The 13,661-nt window shown below is 35.2% G+C and overlaps 1 non-coding gene across 1 annotated transcript; it reads left to right on the top strand.

The window, feature by feature from the left end:
* Positions 1-3,412: 3,412 nt before the first annotated feature.
* Positions 3,413-3,484, top strand: Smp_tRNA_00508_Pseudo_TTG.1.1. The gene has a single exon. It is a non-coding gene (tRNA).
* The last annotated feature ends 10,177 nt before the right edge of the window (positions 3,485-13,661 follow it).

Consider the following 13,661-nt stretch of genomic DNA (forward strand, 5'->3'; position numbering starts at 1 on the left):
TATCGTCAGCAGGAAATGCATATCTACAAACTCACTATTAGAGATTGACGCCAGGATATTTGGTTACGTCTGTGATCGCATAATCTATAGACCATTGGATTCCTTAGTTATTTTGTCCTAATACATATATCTTATTATATCAAATAATAATTTCATGTTTTGAATAGTGTCAAGCAGTGATGATTTATCAGGACTCAATAGCTGAATGGATAACGCGATGGCGTTTGAAGCGAAAGGTACTGGATTCGAGTCCCAGAGTGAACATCAACTCTGAGATTCAGGTACATCCAGCTGACACGTCCCATATAGGACGAAGTAGCGCGCGTCCTGGATTCCACTGCTAGTCACTATCCATTATTGCTTATAATGCTTGTGAATCAAGGCAATATCGAGGCAATACGTACAGTATGCACATATGCTAGTAATAAGAGACTGACCAGTTGCAGTCCTAAAAACATCAATGGGAAGATCCAAACAAACAATACTAAGTGGATTTATTTTTTTTTACTTATAAATCGTCGTTTGAATTTTGTTTACATTCCAACGTACATACTCTTAACAAATCTTGAACTACAGTTATTCATTATACAAGATAATACTAAATCTCTACAAAACCCCTTCTGATAAAGTGTCATTCTCAAACTTGATTAGTTTTAATGCTGATAAATGATAGAAATAAAATGAAAACACACATAGAAACAATATGTTATGCATTATATTATGTAATCACAATGATCTGTGTTCAATGAAATAGATCACTTGAGTTTATCATTAATTATAGTTCAACCCTTAATTTCTGACAAGAATACAGTAAAATGTACTTCTACTTTTTTTTTGCTCTGTAAGTAACGTTTACACAATTTACAAAGTTCAAAATCCATTGTGTACTATTCTTTGTAATTTGATAGATTTACCGAATTTCTACGGAGGGGAGTGAATATAATGATTCGATGGAATGAATCCATTATGTGATATGATAGATCTATAGTGTCGGTTGATATGTTAAGGCTACATACCTTATTCTAGCTTCTGGACAAGTCAATTTACCTATTTTATCTTGAGACAATATCTATTCATTTAATAATATCAAAGAAAATTAAAATAAACAGATAAATCATTGGATTCTAACTATGTAATCTAAAGGGTAAGGGATTACTGTGATGCCTGAAATTCCTCTGTTCAAACTCTGGTAACATCGTAGACACAAAATGCTAACAATCGAAATCAAGATGTTCAGGCTTCACAATGAACGCATAACTTTTACACCATTGAGTCTATTGGGAGATATCAACTCACTGAAGACATTGGTGGATGGCTGCTCAATTTCGTGGATTGGTTAACGTCAGACACCATTGGATACCGGCTCATTGGTCTGTCGGTTAAGTGATCGCGAGGCGGGATCGTGGATGCGCACTTCTGAGGAGTCCCACAATAGGACGAAACAACCATCCAGTGTTTCCAGGTTTTCCATGGAGGTCTAGCTTCAGTTGACTCGTGATTTCAACGATATGAAACTTCATAGTTTATATTTCTAATTTTAAATAATTTTTAATACTACACAGCTATTTCCCAACTCAACTAGTCGATAACTACCTTACGTTCAGGATGTCAAGTGGCATAAGATCTAGGTGAAGCAGGATTTTCTGTCGACTACCTTAAATTATCACCTTACATTTCAACGTAAATTTTGTTTTGTATTGACTGTCAAAAGATTTTATTTTGAATGAGATTAAGTCGAGTAAGTGTAACTGCTCATATTCACTTTCTGATCGTCATTATTTATGAATTATTCCCAAGTATTTTAAGCTTTAAAGTATACTCGGTTAGTTTTTCTACAAAAATTAATCTGTTATTATAGGGTATTGTAGAGATAGTTACATTCAAAGTTTTATACCACGAATTGACAATAATTAAACAATCATTAGGAATCAAGAAACGTTTGACAGCTGTTTCGTCCTGTTATGAAACTGTTCAGTAGTTCATTTACCACTGAACCCGGAATCCGACCCTGGACCTACAGAGAGTGCCTAATACTCAGATTACTGGATTGATACTCTTTGGTTTCTCATTTCTAACTTCAACCAATTAACCATATCGCACGATCATCATTCAAAATCATTGATGACATTTGTTTCACACCATAAATAGTTGAATTCCACTGGTCATGGCTTCTCACCTGAACTCCTAGGTTCGATCCATCATTAATTTTTCAATGTATATTTGTAAAGAGTCATATATACGAACGAAACAGACTTTCAGCGACTTTTGATTTCTAATAATTATCTAACTATATTCAGTTTGCAAGATGAAACTTCAAAGAATATATCCTAATAGGTTACGCTTGAGTTAAGGTGTTTTTATACATCACTTTCATTCTGTTTTGATATTGCCAAATTCATTTAATGACAAAACTGATCCCTAATACCTTAGTTGTGTAGTCTAAAAACAAAACTTTGGTCTAAATCTGTATGTTTATAAAGTGTTTCACATTTACATATTCAAACATAACATTTAAACTGGTTGTTTCTTCAAAGAATCATCTATCATCTATTCATTATTTTCAATGGACTATCGGTTAAGTGCTCGCGCGTGAGACTGACAATTCCTGGGTTCGAATCTCGCGAGTGCGGGATCGTGGATGCGCACTGACACTGAGGAGTCCCATAATGGGACGAAACGGCCGTCCAGTGCTTACAGATTTTCCATGGTGGTCTAGCTTCAATTGACTCACGCTTTCAACTATGAAAATACTAAATTTCCACAAAACCCCTTCAGATAATCATCAGCACTCTCAGGAGTAGATTCACTCAACAATATTGAAAATTAAGTCTATAAAAGCAAACTTGAAAGACTTGTACACTGTAAGAGATTCTCTACAAAGTTATTCACTTAAAAAAAGTATGAAACAGCATTAAAAAATTACATAAACTTTGAAAATATGATTCTTGAAGTCCTACAATCACTACGAATCCCCATGTTGTGCTTACTAGTGACTAATTTCATGATACAACTTTTTTAAGTTCTAGTGAAAAGCCGTAACTGTTGGATTTCGACTATATCGGTTATGAGACATTCATTCACCTCAAGCATTAGGTGAAGTTTACATAATATCATGAGTTTATTCAAGTTACACATTTAAACCATTAGATTCAAGATCAATGGTTTAAACTTCAATCGATCACATCAGGATTAAAATTCCTGGATGTGATCTTCAATGGGTTCATAGATCTGCATTATTGAAATGTTCCATAGTGCAACAAAAGTGCTTTTCAGTACATATTGAGTTTCCATGATTGTTGTTTAACTAAAATTAACCCATAATATAAAATATGAAAATAAGTTGGAAGATTCAAACAAACAATACCAAATGAATTTAAACTTCACCCCATCGCACAAGCAAATGGCTATCAGGACTCAGTGGCCGAGTGGATAACTCGGTGGCGTTTGAAGCAAAAGGTACTGGGTTCGAGTCCCAGAGTAAACATCAACTCAGATGCAGGTACATCCAGCTGACGAGTCCCAAATAGGATGAAGTAGCGCGCGTCATGGATTCCACTACTAGCCACTATCCATCTTTGCTTCAAATGACAACTTAATTAGTAGTTACATCAGATCGTATAATCAAATAAGCTGAATTAAAAAGAAGGAATCTTATCCATAATATTTCTCTATCTGTTTACTTGATATAATGAATGACATAACATCTAATTATTTTGATTACATTTCATACAAGCCTATCAATCAATTGAGAAGTATTAGCTACTAAAATAAGTAGTAAATTTGATAAATTGGTTTATCATTTCAAAGTTTTTATGTCTGTCATTTAATTATTCAATTTTAAATGAATTAGAATGAATGATTCAGTGTAAATAAGATTGAAGTTTGTTTGGAAAATCATAGAAATATTAAACAAGTATTTCATTTTATCAGAAGGGGGGTTTTGTGGAGATAATGATCATATGCTCATTAGTGACTGGTCCATGAGATAGTTCCTGGAGTTCTAGTGAGAAGCAGTAACCAGTAGAGTTCAACCAGATCTGTTGGGAGATATCAACTCACTGAAGACAATTGGTGAACGATTGCTCAGATTTCGTGAATTGGTTGAAGTTAGACATTAACACCGTTGGATGACGGCCGGCCCAGTGGTCTATCGGTTAAGTGCGCGTGCGAGAGACTGATAGGTCCTGGGTTCGAATCTCGTAACGCGAGATCGTGGATGGACACTGCCACTGAGGAGTCCCGCAGTAAGACGAAACGGCCATCCAATGCTTTCAAGTTTTCGATGGTGGTCTAGCTTCAATTGACTCATGATCTTAGATTTTTCATTTTAATTAACAACTCATCTATGGTATACACTCTTATAATCCTTCCAGTTAATGAACCACATTGGAAGTGAGAAAGTCAACAACAATTAGATTGGATAATAGTAGTAACATACTGCGAATAGACCTAAGTTGTAAATATTAATCATTGAGTATCAAATCAGACAATTAGTCAGTTATATATGTACATATATTTGTACTTTCTTCAAGTTCCCATATCATTATCAGCATATAGAGGTAATAAGATCAAGATAAACATCACAGAACGACAATTAATACTAGTACTAATGGAAGTAGAAACCGTTATTTTCAGAGAATATGAATTAAAAAGATACAATTCATTCACGGAATAAAAGATGAAAAATAAATTCAAAAATGTAGATCAAAGCGAACAAAATTGAAGAAGAATACACCTGCATCTTTGTGATCGATTATGAACATGTAGCACGACGCTTCCTGCTAATGATCATGGTTATTGCTCGGACCTTGACTTCATTAGACAGTTAATCAACTACGTCAAGGATTAATATAGCATTTTAGTTTGATCTGTATGCTAACTTTCTTTTAACTTACTCGTGAACCAGCTATCATCGCAAATCAATGTCATGCGTGTTATGTCCTTCTTAGTGGAGATTGAATCCCATCGACAAAGTTGCAATGTAGTCACTAGTCTAGGTGACTCGACATTGAGTGAACTATGTTCGGATAAGCTGGTGGTTGGAGGTAGTCATATTTTTAATAACCAATTTGCTATCTTTTCCTTTTACACTGAGTCCAACCTCAATACTGATCACGCATTGGCTTCAACATAAGGTCATGTGATAATTTAAAAGGATTGAATGAGAATAATGACTAGTTACGGCAAATTTGTATAAAATAGAACATATGCACAATTATCATTGTTATCTTACACTCAGTCGTTATCAACATAAATTATACAAAGAACAGCCTGGAAACAATTGAAACTGATCAATTCAAATGAAGATAGCGATTGTTAAGTGTATGGATGATTTTTAAAGTGGAATAACGAGTAGCCTAATACTGGATGTCATAATTCTGGCTAATTTGGATAATAATCTAATCGTAAATGACCTATAGGATGTCGAACTGCTGTAATCAGGAAATGATATCCTGAAAAAACACATAGTTCAGAGATAAGTATGTTTTGGGAGCATCAGGGTTAAGAGTTAATCGATTTAAGACGCTCATATTCCAAAACTTTACATTCTTTGTAATATTTGCGGGGATTTCGTGTACAATTCATTTACAAAACTGAATTTTGAATGGCAAATAGTTGATTGGTTAATTTCACTGTCACTTCTGAAATCGTTGAAGACCATCAATATAATTTGCTTCTATCATCAAGTTCGTTATTATTTTCATAGTTGAAATCATGAGTCAATTGAAGCTAGACTACCATGGAAAACCTGGATTGGTTGGAATGAGACATTAACACCTTGGGATGACGGCTCACTGGTCTATCAGTTAAGTGCTCTGGCTCGAGACTGGTAGGTCCTGGGTTCGAATCTCGCGAGTGCGAGGTCGTGGATGCGCACTGCCACTGAGGAGTCCCACAATAGGACGAAACGACCGTCCAGTGTTTCCAGGTTTTCGATGGTGGTCTAGCTTCAATTGGCTTATGACTTCAACCATGAAAATACTGAAATCTCCACAAAACCCCTTCTGTTTGTTATTATTTTTCAAAGTTGAAAGCGTGAGTCAATTGAAGCTAGACCACTTTGGAAAACCTGGAAGCACTGGACGGCCGTTTCGTCCTATTGTGGGACTCCTCAGTGGCAGTGCGTATCCACGATCTCGCACTCGCGAGATTCGAACCCAGGACCAACCAGTCTCGAGCTGGAGCCCTTAACCGATAGACCACTGAGCTGGCATCCAACCGTGTTAATGTATAACTTCAACTGATCCACGAAGTTGAGCAACCATTAACCAATTGTCTACAATGAGTTCCTATCTCACGACAGAACTGGTTTGAACTCCACTGGTCACTGCTTCTCACTAGAGCTCCTAAGTTTTATATTATTACAAAACTGATGATGAAATACTTTTTCGTTTCATTATCTGCTCAGCGTTTCACAAACATACATACGTACATAAATACCAAATTACACAACTATATAGATTGATTTTGCTTTGTTATTTATTACTCAGCAGTCGTCTACACTGTAGTGTATAGTTTTATATCTTACTAATATGATGATGGGTATACTTTACAATGTAATATTTACTAGATTATATCTATACACAAGGGGGGAGTGATTACACGTGACCTTTGAATAAAATAGTCATAAATCACCTTTCAATTAGTTTATACATGAAGTGTATCTAAAGTAAAAGACATTAGTACGTCAGTATTTTAAATATGTGGTTGTAAGTGTACACACACTAGATTGGTTACTCCACTTCAAATCAATAAGTAAATTATATGGCGCACGTTTTGAAGTCGAACAATTTTCTAGTATGAATTACCTTTTTTTGTGTGTTGTGTTGTATAGAAAAAAGTAATATTTTGAAATTTATTTTACTAACATGAAAAATTTGTTGAATACTCCTCTGATTTGTAACAATACAATCTCCATAAACCCCCCCTTTCTGATAATAATCATCATGTTCTTACTGAGACTGGCTTCAAAAGGTATTTCCTGGAGTTCTAAGTGAGAAGCCGTGACTAGTGGAGTTCAACAGTATCTGTTGTGAGATATTAACTCACTGAAGACAATGTGGAACGGTGGCACAAATCTATGGATTGGTTGCAGTTAGACATTACCACGGTTGGATCCCTGATCAGCGGTCTGTAGGTTAAGCGTTCGTGTGTGAAACCAATAGGTCCTGGGTTCGAATCCTGCGAGCATGGTCGTGGATGGGCACTGCTGAGGAGTCCCATATTAGAACGAAACGGCCGTCCAATGCTTCTAGGTTTTCCATGGTGGTCTAGCTTTAATCGAATCATGAATTCAGCTATTAAATAACTACAATCTCCACTAAATCCCCTTTCTGATAATAATACAAATAAGTCTTTGGATCTCCTCATTTTCATTTAAGATGTTTGTTGTTTCCGAAATTAAAACATTTTCTAACTCAAATTTATGGAAATTGTATGGGTCAATTCTGTTTTTGAGTACTGAAAAATTGTCATGGATTATAATTTGCATCACATATTAGACAATACACTGGAAACTATGGAAGATTTTGCAGGTGTTTCATCTTAGTATGAGACTTCTCAGCATTGCACATCCAGGATCACACCAGAGATTGAATCAAGAATATTCAGGTCTTTAGACTACTGAACTGACATTCAATGGTTTAAATAACCAACTTCAACAAATCCAGAAATTTGGTCAACCATCTCTAAATGTCATCGGTGAGTGACTGAGTAACATCAAACTTAGTTGTTTTACCTACGTTTAGTACGTGATGTAAACGATGTAGTGTAACCATCTGTACAAACTCCATATGCTGATGTTGCGTATTAAATATTTGGGCAATATTTTATCTTGTTTCAGTGAAACATATACTGATCAGTCAATCTCATTTAAATTAATACTGGGTAGTCAATAATGTTAGATGCTATTTCGCGACTGATTTATGAATTCAACATAATTCTACCTACGCTCAAGTGTTGATTAACATAAACTCAAGTTCAAAAAGAAGGAGTAAAGACCTCCAAACCAAATCATGAAATCACTGACTATTCTAGTGAGCTATATCCCAAAACTCCAACTCTCCAGTTGGGATTCCCATAGTAACTGTAATTAATGAATGGTTGAAGAACTATTGTATATGACTAGAAAAAAATCCCCTTCTGAAAATAATCATATGCTCACTAGTGACTGACTTCAAGAAATATTTTCTGGAGTTCTAGGGGGAAGCAGTGACCAGTGGAGTTCAACCAGGTGTGTTGTGAGATAACTCATTGAAGACAATTGGTGAATGGTTGACCAAACTTCGTGGATTGGTTGAAGTTAGACATTAACACCATCGGCTCAGTGGTCTATCGGTTAGATGCTCTGGCGCGAAACTAGTAGGTCCTGGGTTCGAATCTCGCGAGGCGGGATTGTGGATTGGCATTGCCACAATAGGACAAAACGGCCATCCAGTGCTTCCAGGTTTTCGATGGTGGTCTAGCTTCAACTAACTCATGATCTCAACTATATAAAACTCATCTTTTGATAAGCATAAGAAATTATTTCATTTACCCGAAAATAATACCTGAAATATTCTCATCTAACCATTATGAAAATTAGTCTTAGTCTATAATGTATTAAAATTACTCTTATTGGTGTTAAGCACTGTGTTTATCATTTAAACAATTGACGATTACATACTGCTACTACTACTAGTTATTAGTAATCATAATAATAAGTAAACACCTAGACAGTTAGTCTCTATGTTACTATGTGTATGTGTACTTATAACTGTTTGTGTGTGTGTGTGTGCATGTGGATGTAGTTGATTATATCATAGATATATTTTTCTAAGAATATTCTCTCTTGATTTTGTTTATATTCAGTTGACATCAATGAGAATAATCTCTTTACGGGGTTTCTCATTTCTCATTACAATAATGATTGTTGGAATTCAATGTTTTCATCAATATAAAGTATAGACTTATATGTGTGTATATTTCCTAATACATAGATAAAAATGTATCCATCAAAATGGTCTATCATGTCATGAGTATATCCATATCAGTAGTAGTAGTAGTAGTAGTACTAGTAGTAGTAGTAATAGTAATAGTAATCGTAATCATTGTAATGATTCAAAATCAAAGGTCACTTTCTCACATTCTCTTTTAAAGAATTGAGCACATTTCATGTGTATAAATTTGTATGTATGTATGTATGTATGTATGTATGTATGTCAGTAAGTTGAATTAGTTTTCAATGTTGTCCCTACAAACTGATACACATGCCAACCAAAAGAAACATTCATCACTTTTTCTCACTTGCTTAGTGACTAAATTGATTCGTAGCTTTTCAGGAAAAAAATATATAAACATCTTGTTTATTTGTTGTTTAGCATAAAAGAAAAGAAAAAGGAGACAAATACCTTTTCAAACATATCTAAGAGAGAAAAATCTAGTTTAGTGAATAGACAAATATCTAAGGAATTTTCAATAGTAATCAAAATGATGGATTTATTATTATTAAGATTTCCTGGCTACATAATTGTGCTACGAATGGTGTATTTTCTATGATTGTTTTATTTGTTAACAACAATAATGAAGTGAATAAGTAGTTACTAATAGTGTAAGTAGTAGTAGTAGTAGTAGTAGTAGAAGCGGTAGTGTGATCAATAGTAATGTGAGTAATAGTAATATGGTGTATGCTATTTATATTAACAGATATAAGTAGTATGTAACACCGATCAAAAGTGGAATCCCTGTCAAAAAAAATTGGTGGAGAAGATTGAACTGAAGAAAATAGAAAGGAAAACATGAAAGAATTGAGAATTGGAAGAATCATGAAGGATGAAAAGGATGACTGATGGAAGATGTGCAAATGAAGCATTTAATGTATGGAGAAACTCTGTAATGTTGCACTGAACAATAAATTGGTCTTCCCCGCTTCAGTGTATATACACTACAGTAATAATAGCAGTGGTGTGAGTAGTTGTAGTACTAATAATACAGGTATTAGAAAAACAAAGAGGAGAACAGAACATTGTCAAAACCTAAATAGATTATTTATATGTATAAAGTCAATGGAACATAGTAAACTCATAACGAGGTTAGTTTTAAGTCAAATATGACGGTTATAAAACAAGCAGTCAAATAATACATACTAATTGGTAACCTGGTGACTACAAATATCTCTATTTGAACAGAATGCAGTTTTCAAACATTTATGATCATAGATCAGAAGGGGTTTTGTGGAGATTTCAGTATTTTCATAGTTGAAATCATGAGTCAATTAAAGCTAGACCACCATGGAAAACCTGGAAGCACTGGACGGCCGTTTCAAGTGCGGGATCGGGGATGCGCACTGCTGAGGACTCCCATAATAGGACGAAACGGTCGTCCGGTGCTTCCAGGTTTTCCATGGTGGCCTAGTTTCATTTATGATCATGTTTATAAGTTCAAGTGGTATTTATGAATAAATGATTTAAGGCTTTCATTATTTTGATAAATTCAATGAAAATAAGCTGAGGCTATACTCAACATTCACAATGTTTGATATACTTAGTACCTCTGGTCATTTCTCCGTTTATTCGGCGGGTTAGCTCTAATAAAGACTTCATTTTAAATTTGAACATTCACTGAGCTTGTGTTTTTCTAATCCATCATGTTGGGCTGTAGTACACAGGATATGTTCATAATCGAAAGTTGTGGATAGTTATAGCCACCAAACGACGTCTAACTATTGATACTTGTAGTAAATCTAAGTCAGTGTAGACGATTATTTTATTTATTTAAGCACATAAATATTGGTACAAAAAATCACCAGATATGTATGCGCCGCACGAATCTCATTCGATTTGTGTGAAGGTTATGATACTGCTCAGGTGCCCAAACTGAAACAGGTGGTTTTCTTAGGGGACCATACCCCGAGCCTTTGACCTAAAGATCGGATCCACAAGGCAGTGGAGCATCGTGAGGAGATGCAGTCCCATGGTAGTCGGTGACCAACGATTGATTCAAACGCCATTTGTTCCCACAGGATACTGGAGCCCATGTGCACCATTGGTTTGGAATCAGGGTTTTCAAAATCCCCTAGGTGAACTTTCGTGTCCACCGAACCGGTTAAAGCACCGGACATTCGCTTTTTGTCCTCTCAATTTCGTAAACAACACCCTAGGCTTGAGAAGGCAATAAGTAGGACTTCCCTGGTAGATTTTATATACGCGCGGTCATGTGAGAGCATTTCGAGAGGGAGAGAGGAATGTCCCCACTCTCGACCGTACCAGGGCATTTGGGGACGAACAAATTAGTGGAGTGAATCTGTGGAGGCTTATATCATATGACGAGTTGAATAACATGGCAAAAAGGATGCTGATTTTAAAAGTAATCTAGCATATTTTGATTGGACAGTTAAATAGTATATTACTTAATGAAACAACTGGAAAACATGCCAGCTAATACAACAATGTTTGCTTCAAATCAACTAGAATTCACCTGTATGTAGTTTCGTTTAACTTTCATTCAAATTTCACTGTTAATGTTTTCAGATACCTTAAAATGACATTATGTAATGAACTTTACCCATGGAACAATCCATAGATTGACTAATGTCATTATTATTACTATTAAGATTACTGTACACTGAAGTTAAAATGGATTTGAATTATCCCATTTTTGATGATCTTGACTGAATTTGGACCAGTCTTTTAAGGTATGCTGTTCAGATTGCTTGAAAACAGCCATTTCTACATGTCTTCTTTTGTAGAATAGATACATATATGGCTAGTCCTGAAATTCAGGACGTGCATTACATCTTATTTAGGACTCATCATTCCACTAGTGATGTCCAAAGTAAAATTCGAATCTATTATCTTTTACTTAGAATTTGCAATGCCTTATACATTGATTATAATTCAATCAAGATTATTAACAGTGTGATAATTTCAATCCTTTCTAATAATGAAAGAATTGTCTCGACATTACTACTAAAGCAAACATTACTACGCTTGAGTCTCACTGTGAAGATCGACACATTTGTATGTATCAGATGAATTTGGCTAATGGGTCTCATTTAGGACGGGTTCCTGTATTTCACTGCTAATGACAGATGCATCTACTCTGTGAAAATACATTTAAATACATTTGTGTTGGTTTTTTGAATCTTCCCATTAATTTTGAGGACTGCAATTCATTAGTCGCTTTTGTGACATATAAATTCAATGCGGATTGCCTCGATATTGTCATTAAGTCATAACTATTATAAGCAGAGATGAATTGTGGCTAGCAGTGACGTGAGAATCAACTATAGGATGCAGATACAGTTAACTGACGAGTCCCAACTAGGCCAAAACGTGCCACCTCCCCGGATTCCGCTGCTAGCCACCATTCATCTCTCTTTATACATTGAAAGTTTTAAAAATCAGTTTAATTTTTTTATTTTCTAAGTAGAAGTTTAATACTTTATTTTATAATGAATATACTCAGATAACAAGCAAATTGTCCGTTTCAAAAGACACCTGTCAAAAGCCTCCACAAATCCAAACTTTTCTCAATCAGTCCTAGTATAAGACTCCTCAACAGTGTGCACATATGACCCTGCATGAGGCAGTGAAACCCAGGTTCTCCGGTCTTGCATATCAACGCTTAACCTCCAGACCATTGAGCCCGTACTCAATAGTGTACGAGTCTAACTTAAGCTAAACTATTATACTGTGGAAAGGTCTAGTCACTCTGTACACACTTTACAATAGTGTGCAATATTTTAGTTATCTGACTCAAATTTGTCATTTTGCAGAATATGTTAGACAATCTGCTACTTTATAATCGACTGATCACTGAGTAATGATCAGTGTCGTTTTTGTCTAGTTGTTTAGTGTTAACTGAGCCCTATCGCCCAGGCTGCAATACGGCCACCAACCTAAATGTCAAAATTTCCAATCTCAATATTTTAGCTGGTTGGGCTTGTAGCAGCATGCGATCTTGGTCTAGAGAATTCGATCATCTATAAAGATCACACAAACATAACATTGATCACTACTCAGTAATCAATTACCTGTAAATATCTCATTAATACAGTAGGTTAACCACAGCTGAAATAATTCATTCATCAGATCTCAGATTGTTAAGCTGATAGAAACAAATATGAATAGCACAAGAAGTATTAACTCCATAAGGATTGCACGCTGACCTTACTGACGAGTACCAACTTACACGAAACCTAGGTTCTGGGTTTTCAATCGGCTGTATCCAGCTATCTAACACTAATCTACACTTGCATAACATCAGCATTTTTGTATAACCAATTATCAATGGATCATCGTAACGATTAGATCAGTTAGAACTTACCAGTCCAAGAGGTCGGCGGTAAGTTATTCTGATGTGATCCGCAAAACTAGAAGCCTGAACAAATTACGGAAGCTATTTTCGGGGACGTTAATTCATTTAATTCAAAGCTTGTAAAACTGTAACATTTACTTTTGCCCCTAGCCTATTCTACAGATCATAAGCTTTCGTTTGATGTATAATTCATTGCCATAGCATTTTCTGTTCTAAAGTTATTGTCATTTTGACGTAATCTTTTGTACCCTATTTTCTACTATAATTCCCCAGTTTTGGACATGATTGTATTTTTCTAATTATTGTACGTTGTGGTCCGCTTAGTCATCTATTTATTCATGTAACTTTTTACCCTAATCTGAATT

The sequence above is a fragment of the Schistosoma mansoni genome, chromosome 7 (assembly GCF_000237925.1).
Source record: "Schistosoma mansoni strain Puerto Rico chromosome 7, complete genome".
In the NCBI taxonomy this organism is placed as follows: Eukaryota; Metazoa; Platyhelminthes; class Trematoda; order Strigeidida; family Schistosomatidae; genus Schistosoma; species Schistosoma mansoni.